Raw genomic sequence first — 9,154 nt, forward strand, 5'->3', positions numbered from 1 at the left:
CCTACCTCCCCCCGCCCCGAGGCCGCGGCCAACTTTCCTACCTGCCCCCGCCCTGCCTGCGCGCTGCCAGGTATTTCTCCTCCTCGCCGAGAAGCGTCTCCGGCCACGCACCCTCCCGCCTATGCAGAATGTTACCACTTTTCTCCAAAGTTCGCGGGAACTTCGACCCCTAGATAATTTATCCCCCGCTTTTTGTAGAATTCTGTAAATGCAACTTTCTGGGGAGTATTTCCTATGTTTTTCACTCACTCCCACGTGCTTGGAAAACCTTTTTTTTTTCTATACTAAAACACACTAATGTGAAGTTTACACATTGTGTCTATTCAGGTTTTCTAGAAACTAAAGATATAGCATATGAACTGAGAAATAAACTTAATATTTGATTCTGATCAAAGTAACAAATGTTTATTCTAGAAAAAATCAGAAAAACATAAATTGATGGAAATAAGTAAATCCCGCTCCACCACTGATAATCAGGCCTTGTTAATGTTGGTATATTCCTTTTTACTATCTCCCATCCTGCACGCAGCTCAGCGGCCCCTCACAGACCTCAGCCCACCCGAAGTCCGGGCTTCTAGGTCTCTTCACAGCAGGCCACGGAGGGCATCGTTTGTATCTACTTCTTCCTTGGCAGGGACTCACAGGGAGGGGAAAGGAAAACAGGAGGAAGGCTCACTTTGCCTTTAGGAACCAACCAACCAACCAACAATGTTAATTTGGAAAATCACCATACAGTAGTCAATGTAAATAGACAGCAAGCCGTTTTATAAGCTTCTCCCTTATCAGGGATTTTTCACCATGCTCCCCCTTCCCTAACATACACAGTTCTCCTCCCTCCTAGCCACCAGCTTTTTCCTCAACAAAAGGATTATAAAGATGCGTTTAACATGGTTTCTGCTCCTCAGGAAGTTTCCATCCTGGGCACTGACCTTAGAAGTCAATATTATTTCTCTTAAGTGTATCCCTGCCCTGCTCTGCTCTGCAGAGTCCTCTTCACTGATGTTACAGGTGTCCCTGCCTCATCCCCTCCTCCCCCCCGATTATCTTTGCCCTGAATCTGATAGATGTCTCTACACAGTCCCTTCTCTCCATCTTCCCTCCTCCCCTTCCACTCTTGGGTCTGGCAACTGGTTCCCCAATTGGGCCTCTCCACTTTAAATGTTTTTCTTGTAGTTTCTTCTCTTCCAGAAAATGGGAAGTAAATTCAGGAAGTCGTGGGCAAGGGCAGATGGTACAGTATATTTAGGAGCCTTTAGTTCTTGCACCGTGGGATCCCAGCACAGCAGCAGCAAGATGCAATGTGAGTGAGGGGTGCTCTCCTTCCCCTCTCCAGAGACCCTGCACATACTCCCAGGAACATTGTATGTGTTTGAGTGTTTGTGCGCTGAAGGATTTGTGTGGTTGCTGGCTTAGTGAATTGTTCTAGGCAGATTTTAAATCTCAGTGTAAAAAAGTATGAACACTCTTCTTCCCACACCTACAACCATGCCCCTCAGCCCTTGTTTTGGTATAAAGGTCATTTTAATATTCATTGAAGCCAGAATTTCTCCATGTTTATTTCATGGAACAGTAGTTTCATGGAATGTTAATAAATAGTGTATGGGGAAAAGGCTCTGTGATCAAATAAATTCAAGAAATTCTGGATTAAACAAAATTAAACATTTTTTAAGGACATGTCAAACCCTTAGGGTGCTAATGTATATTTGAATTTCCAAGGGAGTATTTCACAGCATTATTCAATCACAAAATCTTTTTTTTTTTTTCACGTATATCTCAGGGCAGATGTTCCATGGAACATATTCTAGGAAATCCTAATTGGCAGGGGTTGGAGACTTCTATAGGAACAACAACAACAAAAAGACTTTAACAAAGTTTATCCAAGTGCAGGAGAATTAGAATTTTCTTATTTTCTCTTGGGAATCACTTATTCAGTTGAACTTCTACCTCCATTGCTTCCCTTGGAGTGAACTCTTTATGGTTAACTTTATATGTTCCTTTGTCTCTTACACACATCAATTTTTCCTTCACCACTTATATATTATTGTACCAAGCAATGTTCTCTGTAATTTACATGCATTATCTCATTAAATTCCCATAATCTCACTTATTCAGTTGAACTTCTACCCCCATTGCTTCCCTTGGAGTGAACTCTTTATGGTTGTTAACTTTATATGTTCCTTTGTCTCTTACACACATCTTTTTTCCTTTACCACTTATATATTATTGTACCAAGCAATGTTCTATGTAATTTACATGCATTATCTCATTAAATTCCCATAATAGCTGTATAAAATAAGAACTGTTAATCGCATTTTAAAATAATATTGATTCATTCAAACCAATGGCTATTGTACTGCTGTCTTTTTTTAAAATATATTTTTATTGATTTTTACAGAGACATTTTAAAATAATTTTGATTCATTCAAACTAATGGCTATTGTGCTGCTATTGTCATTTTTAAAAATCTTTATTGTTGAAAGTATTACATACTCTTTTCCCCATTGACCCCTTCTAGCCTGCCCCTGCCCCCCCAACCCCTGGCCTTCACCACACTATTATCTGTGTTCATGGGTTATGCATAGATGCATATAAGTTTTTGGGTTGATCTCTTCTCACTCACCCACCCCTGCCTCTGAGATTCAACAGTCTGTTCCATGCTTCTGTGTCTTTTTGATGGTAGTGCGTCTTGCCTTCAATTTGTAAAAAACACAACATCTGTGAAGCACAATAAGGCGAGGCACAATAAAAGGAGGTATGCCTATATCTTTTCTTTATAACACAAACAAAATTCCAAACTGATTAAAATCTAACTGTTACAAGAAAAAAAATTTTAAGCTTTTAGAAGAATGTCTGATAGAATACTCATATGACCTTGAAGAAAAGAGTAAATTCAAAGATGAAATGTATTTTAATGAACCTACCAATACTTTAATAAGATCAATACAATGGTCTCAACAGTCAAATCTATAATTTGGGTCCAACAGATGGGGATAGAGAGGGTTCCAAGAGTTCCATAATGTTCACCTGTGGAGGTCTTTGATAATCACATTTCCAGGCACCTTGCATGCAGTGTATTCTTTCCTGCATCCTTTTTGTAAGTCGTGGATATTTATGCTTTTAAAAAATAGGATTCCTTAAAACTACAATGCGATACCACCTTACACCAGTTAGAGTGGCCATTATCAACAAGACAAGCAACAAGAAGTGGAAAAAAGGGAACCCTCATTCACTGCTGGTGGGAATGTAGACTGGTACAACCACTATGGAAAGCAGTCTGGTGATTCCTCAAAAAAATTAAAATTTGGCGGTTTTAGTCCAGGAGCTGATGATAAAATTTCCCATGCTTTATTTGATAGGCAAAATGTCTGTATTAGTCTATAGTACCAGACAGAATTGGCAATAAATTATGGAAATAAATGGGAGGAAGACTAAGATACAAGTCTAATAAAAAGTGCTGAAACATCCCTGGAATAGTACTGAGTTGAGAAACCTGTAATCAATATTTCTCTCTGTCTTTCCCTCTCTCTTTCACTCTCTCTAAAAATCAATTTAAAAAATCCTCAAATGAGGATTAACAAAAAGAAAAAAAAGCATGTAATTTAAAACTTATATATTAAAAAAATGAATTAACATCTACAGCATGGATGAATATTGAAAATATAATAAATAAAGAAGTTAAAAGATACTATGTACAGAAATTTGTCAAATGTTATGACAAAAAAAACCAAAACAGTATCATAAAGGGTGTCCCCTCAAAATGTATACATACACTTTGAATAATTATAAAGGTAGGTTCATTAAAATACATTTCATCTTTGAAATTGAGTTATCAGCTGTTGAATTGTGTATACCTTTTTGGGGGACACCCTGTATTGAATTATGGAAGATACATATATATGCAGAACAAAGTATAAAAACAACCAGGAGACTGGGATTCCCCAATCTTAGATTGTCATTACTCCTGAGAGGAAAGAGGAGAGCAATGGGTCAGGAGGGACTTTAGCTGAATGTGTACCCTTTTTTATTAATATCTGAAACAAATACACTAAAAATGTAAAATCCGTTAAACTTAAGTGGTATAATGGTACTAGTTATATTATTTTATGTGCTTTTAGGTACCTTTGGCATATTTTGTAATTAAATATACTTTTTAAAAATATATTTTTTTATTGATTTCAGAGAGGAAGAGAGAGAGATAGAGAGATAGAAACATCAACGATGAGAGAGAATCATTGATTGGCTGCCTCCTGCACACCCCCTACTGGGAGGGATCGAGCCCGCAACGTGGGCATGTGCCCTTGGCCAGAATTGAACCCGAGACCCTTTAGTCCACAGGCCAACGCTCTATCCACTGAGCCAAACTGGCTAGGGCTTTAATATACTTTTAAGACAAAAAAAGAGTGAGCAGTAAGTGTGGAATCCGACCAAGTATGTTTGTGTCAGGACATTCCCACTGACATCCAGTGTAATGTTATATATAAGTCACTTTTGGGAAACTGGATGAGACTCCATGATCTGCTGAAGTCATGCATGAAACCAAAGTACTTTAACTGCACGTGTCCTGTAAGGCCTAAGAATCTGGTTCTCTCAATAGTTCATTAAAAGAAGAGAAACCAGGGGCAAGTGGGAGGCTGCATTCCTGAGACTGAAGCCATAGAGAAGAAGTCATAGAAGCAAAGGTAGAGAGCCTGAACTTCTGCTACCACCACAGGCATTTTTTTAATGTACAGTATTTTTTTTCTTTATTGATTAAGGTATTACATATGTGTCCTTATTCTCTGGTGTTTCTTCCTCTTGTGGCAAGACCACAAGAACAATTTGCTGTTCAGACTCCTCTGAGATAATGAACTCAGTCCACACACCTCTTAGTAAAGCTCCAATAAAGGTCAGAATATCCAGTTCTTTCCAGCCCCCTCCAGAAAGCCTGGTTAAATTAGTCTATGGGGAGGCCCAGGAAGCAGTATTTTTTTAAAAGTTCCCAGGGGATTCTAATGTGTAGCCAGAGTTGAAAGGATAGTTAAAGGGTTTGTTACCAAATAGGGCATTCCCCAGGGTTGTCCCTAACTGGAACATTCTCCAACATATTTCCTATCTGAGCTTCTCTTTGGTAACTTTGCTTTGCCACTACCTAGAGTGATAGGAGAGTTTCTACTCCAAAGCCCACGCTCCTGAGATGTGTAACTTCCCTCTTCTGGCTTCTTCACCAAGACAGCGTAACAGACTCATGGAACCATCAGATGGAAGTTAATCTTAGGACATTACCACCAAGTAGCTGTGTAGGACAAGCAACACAGTTTCTCTAAGTCTCAGTTTCTCTATTTGGAACACAAGGAATGTCGACTAGACCAGTGGTTTTCATACTGTGTTCTAAGAAGCTCTGGCATTTTGTGATGTGGTACGAAAGGGGTTGCCTCTGTCACAGAGGTTGGTTTGAAAAATCACTGGATCAAATGATCCAGAGGTCTTTTCCAGAACCCACTTGAGACAATTCTAAATTCTACAGGAATAGATTTATGCTACTACCAAAGTCTATCATAACACATTTGCTTTGAGGCCTGCCAAAGATGGTACTTACCAAATGTGGTCTATAACAGATACTACACACTGTCTACTTGCCATCCAAATTTAGCACACAGACAGGCCTGTTTTATTTTTGCCTGCAGAATACTTTTTTCTTTCCTTGGTATCTTTCTAAACTTTCCAAATGTGAAGTATAATTCTGAAATCTGTACAAATCAGAGGTGTATGGCTCAATGAACTATAATGATGTAAAACACACCTTTACAACTACCACTCTGGGCAAGTTATGTAGCAGTATCACCATTTCAGAAGCTCCCCCTCATATCCCTCTTATTCACACCTTCCTTTCTCCTCTCCAAAGGTAACCACCATCCTGACTTCTTATACTGTAGACTAATTTTGTATCTTTTAACATTTATATAAAAGAAATGATGTAGTATACATTTTGGGGGTTTATCTCTTTCTCTCAATATTATATTAGATTCATCTATGGTTTTGCATGTATTGGTAGTTTAGTTTATTAATTTTTATTTCTGAATAGTATTCCACTCTTAGAATATACCTCAAATTCTTAATCCATTTTATTGTTGATAGACATTTGATTTGTTTCTACTATTTGGCTATTATGACTAATGATGCTATAAACAGTCTTATAAATGTTTGAACACTCATCCATTTTTGCTTCTACAACTTGGGATCAAATTGTTTGGTCAATAGGGTATGTGTAGTAATTTTAATATATGTCCATAAATTCTTTGATCCTTCTCCCTTCAAAAGGGTGGGTGCTTAAATCTATGACCCTCAAGTGTAGGCATTATAGCTTCCTCCTTGCCTGCCCTGGGGAAGCCAGCTGCAATATCATGAGGACACTCAGTCCTATGGAGAGGTCTACATGGTAAGGAACTAAGTCCTCCTGCCAATAGTCATGTGGATGAACCATCTTGAGAGGAAATTTTCTAACTGTAATCAAATCTTTAGAGGAGCTAACATCTTGACTGTAAACTCATAAGAGAACCTGAGCTGAAAACCATACAGAGATAAGCTACTATCAAATTCTACAGAGTGAGAAAATATATGTGTACTGTTTTAAGCCACTAGAACAATATTGCTATTATGCACCAATAGATTATCAGTATAATAATATATGTTCAGTCTTAGTAGAAAATACTAAAGACTTTTTAAAATTTACCTACACAACACCAGTGCATGAAAGTTTTAATTGTTCTACATCCTTAGCAATATTTGAAATTGGCAGCTTTTCAATTATAGCTCTACTGGTGGGTGTGTAACGGTATTGCATTGTGGTTTAATTTGCATTTCTGTGATGACTAACGAAGTTGAGCACTTTTTTGTATGTTAAGCGAACTTCTGAATATCCGTTTGTTGGCTTTGATGGAATCTTTAGCTTATTTTTCTATTCAGTTTTATATTCTTATTGATTTGTAGGAGTTTCTTATGTATTCTGGATATGGTCCTTTTGTGGTTATATAGGTTAAAATATCTCAATTTGTGGCTTGCCTTTTTGCTCTCTTAACTATATTGTTTGGTAAACTAATATTTTTATTATTTATATTAATTAACTTATTAATATTTTCCTTGAATATTCTGAAGGTTTTCGTGTGTTATTTAAGAAGCACTTGCCTTTTCTAGGCTTATGAAGATATTCTCCTCTGTTGTCTTCTAGGAGAATTATATTTTGCTTTTCACATTTAGATCTATAGTCCACATAAAACTGAGGTATGAGGTAGGGCAATAAGCTTCACTTTTTTTCATAGGGATATCCAATTGACCAAGCCCAATTATTGAAAATTAATTCCTTTCTCTACTCAGCAGTGTCAGCTTTTCCACATTCAAGTGTACATACATGTGTATATCTGATTCTGGATTTTCTATCCTCTTCCATTGCTCTATTCATTTGCCAACCCTTTTGCCAATACCACACTCATTTAATTATTACAGCCTTATAACAAGTCTTGATATTTACTAGAGAAATCCTTCTACAAAACAAGTCCTTTTCTTCTTCAGAATGCCTTGACTATTCTTAGCCTTTTGCATTTCAACACACATTTTATAATCAGCTTACTAATTTCCACAAAAATCTGGTAGGATCTGAATTAGGATTGGGGGGATGGATTGACATTTTTATATTATTGAGCCTCCCAATTTTTGAACTTAGTGTGTACTTCCATGTATTTTTATATTCTTCACTTTCTTTCAATAATTTTTTTTAGTTTCTTTAGTGGGGAGGGCAGGCGTAGAAATGTCATACGCCATCAGGGCTTCTTTTTAGGTGTTAATATAGTTTGATGGTAAATCTTATCATTAATTTTTTTTGTGGCTGGCATATAGAAATTCAGTTGATTATATATGTTGACTTTCTTTTCATCAAACTTGTGTATCTAGTTATTTTTGTCAAGACCCAAAAATTGCATGTGAAGAATTATAGAGATTAATTCTGGTTTTACCTCAGAGATGTAGAGAGCTAAAAAGAGAATTATTCCCACCCTTACAATAAGAAAGTGCTGGACAAACTGCAAACTAATGTACATTCTTGACTCCTTAAGATACCTTCTGTCACAGGACAAAAATGTAATCTAAAATTTAGGAGACTCAAGATCCTACATGGTAAAACAAGATCAGAGGACTTGCAGCAGATGCCTCTAGATGCCATATAATCCAATAACAAGAGTCAGCTGGAATCTATATATATAAAAGCCTAATATACTAAGTGTCCAACCAATTGGTCTACTGTTCAGTTGACTGCTCAACCAGTCACTATGATGTGCACTGACCACCAGAGGACAGATGCTCCGACCAGTAGGTTAGCTTGCTACTGGGGTCTGGCTGATCAGGACTGGGCGAGACAGGCCGGACATGCCCTGGAGCCCTCCCATGGTCCCTCTCCAGCTGGCCAGCCCCTATTGGCCCGATCAGGACTGGGCAAGACTGCCCTGATTTCCAGCCAGGCCGAGGGACCCCACCCATGCACGAATTTGTGCACCAGGCCTCTAGTATTATAATAAATGACTAAAGGTTGAATGTAGGCTAGTGAATCCCCTGGAGTTTTGCACCTTTTTGCAGGGTTTTTCTGTGAGACCCTCATCAGGAGCTCACAAAGAAAGATTGGAAAAAATCCTATGGAAATTTTCCTCACAGGAATGGCTGGATGACGGGAACTAGAAATTGCTGTTAAAACTCTGCCCAAACCCATCTATTCTATCTCCCTTATTGAACAAAAAACTTAATCTGCAGGGACAATGGAAACAAAAACATTGATGTGAGCCCATCAACACTGGGGGAAGAAAACAAGAAGAAAAAATTTACCCCAATCGATTCTGACTCAGCACTAAATCTGAAAGAAGGGCAAGAACACTAGTCAAGGCCCATAAGAAGCAGGTTGACAATGTCTGACTAAAACTGAAACAATGAGGAGACCAGAGAACTTTGACTTCCTTACCCCGACTCCCATAACCACTCTAAAAAGTGTTAAGTAAAAATAAGAATGGAATACAGTTACAAAAGCTGCAAAAGACAGATTCTTCCTGGGGAGCAGTTCAAAGGAAGGACTCAAAACAAAGCAGAGACATGAAGCCAAGTGGAGAGCAGATATTGAGAGAAACACTCTGGCAAACAG

This window comes from Myotis brandtii, unplaced genomic scaffold (assembly GCF_000412655.1).
Source record: "Myotis brandtii unplaced genomic scaffold, ASM41265v1 scaffold46, whole genome shotgun sequence".
Lineage (NCBI taxonomy): Eukaryota > Metazoa > Chordata > Mammalia > Chiroptera > Vespertilionidae > Myotis > Myotis brandtii.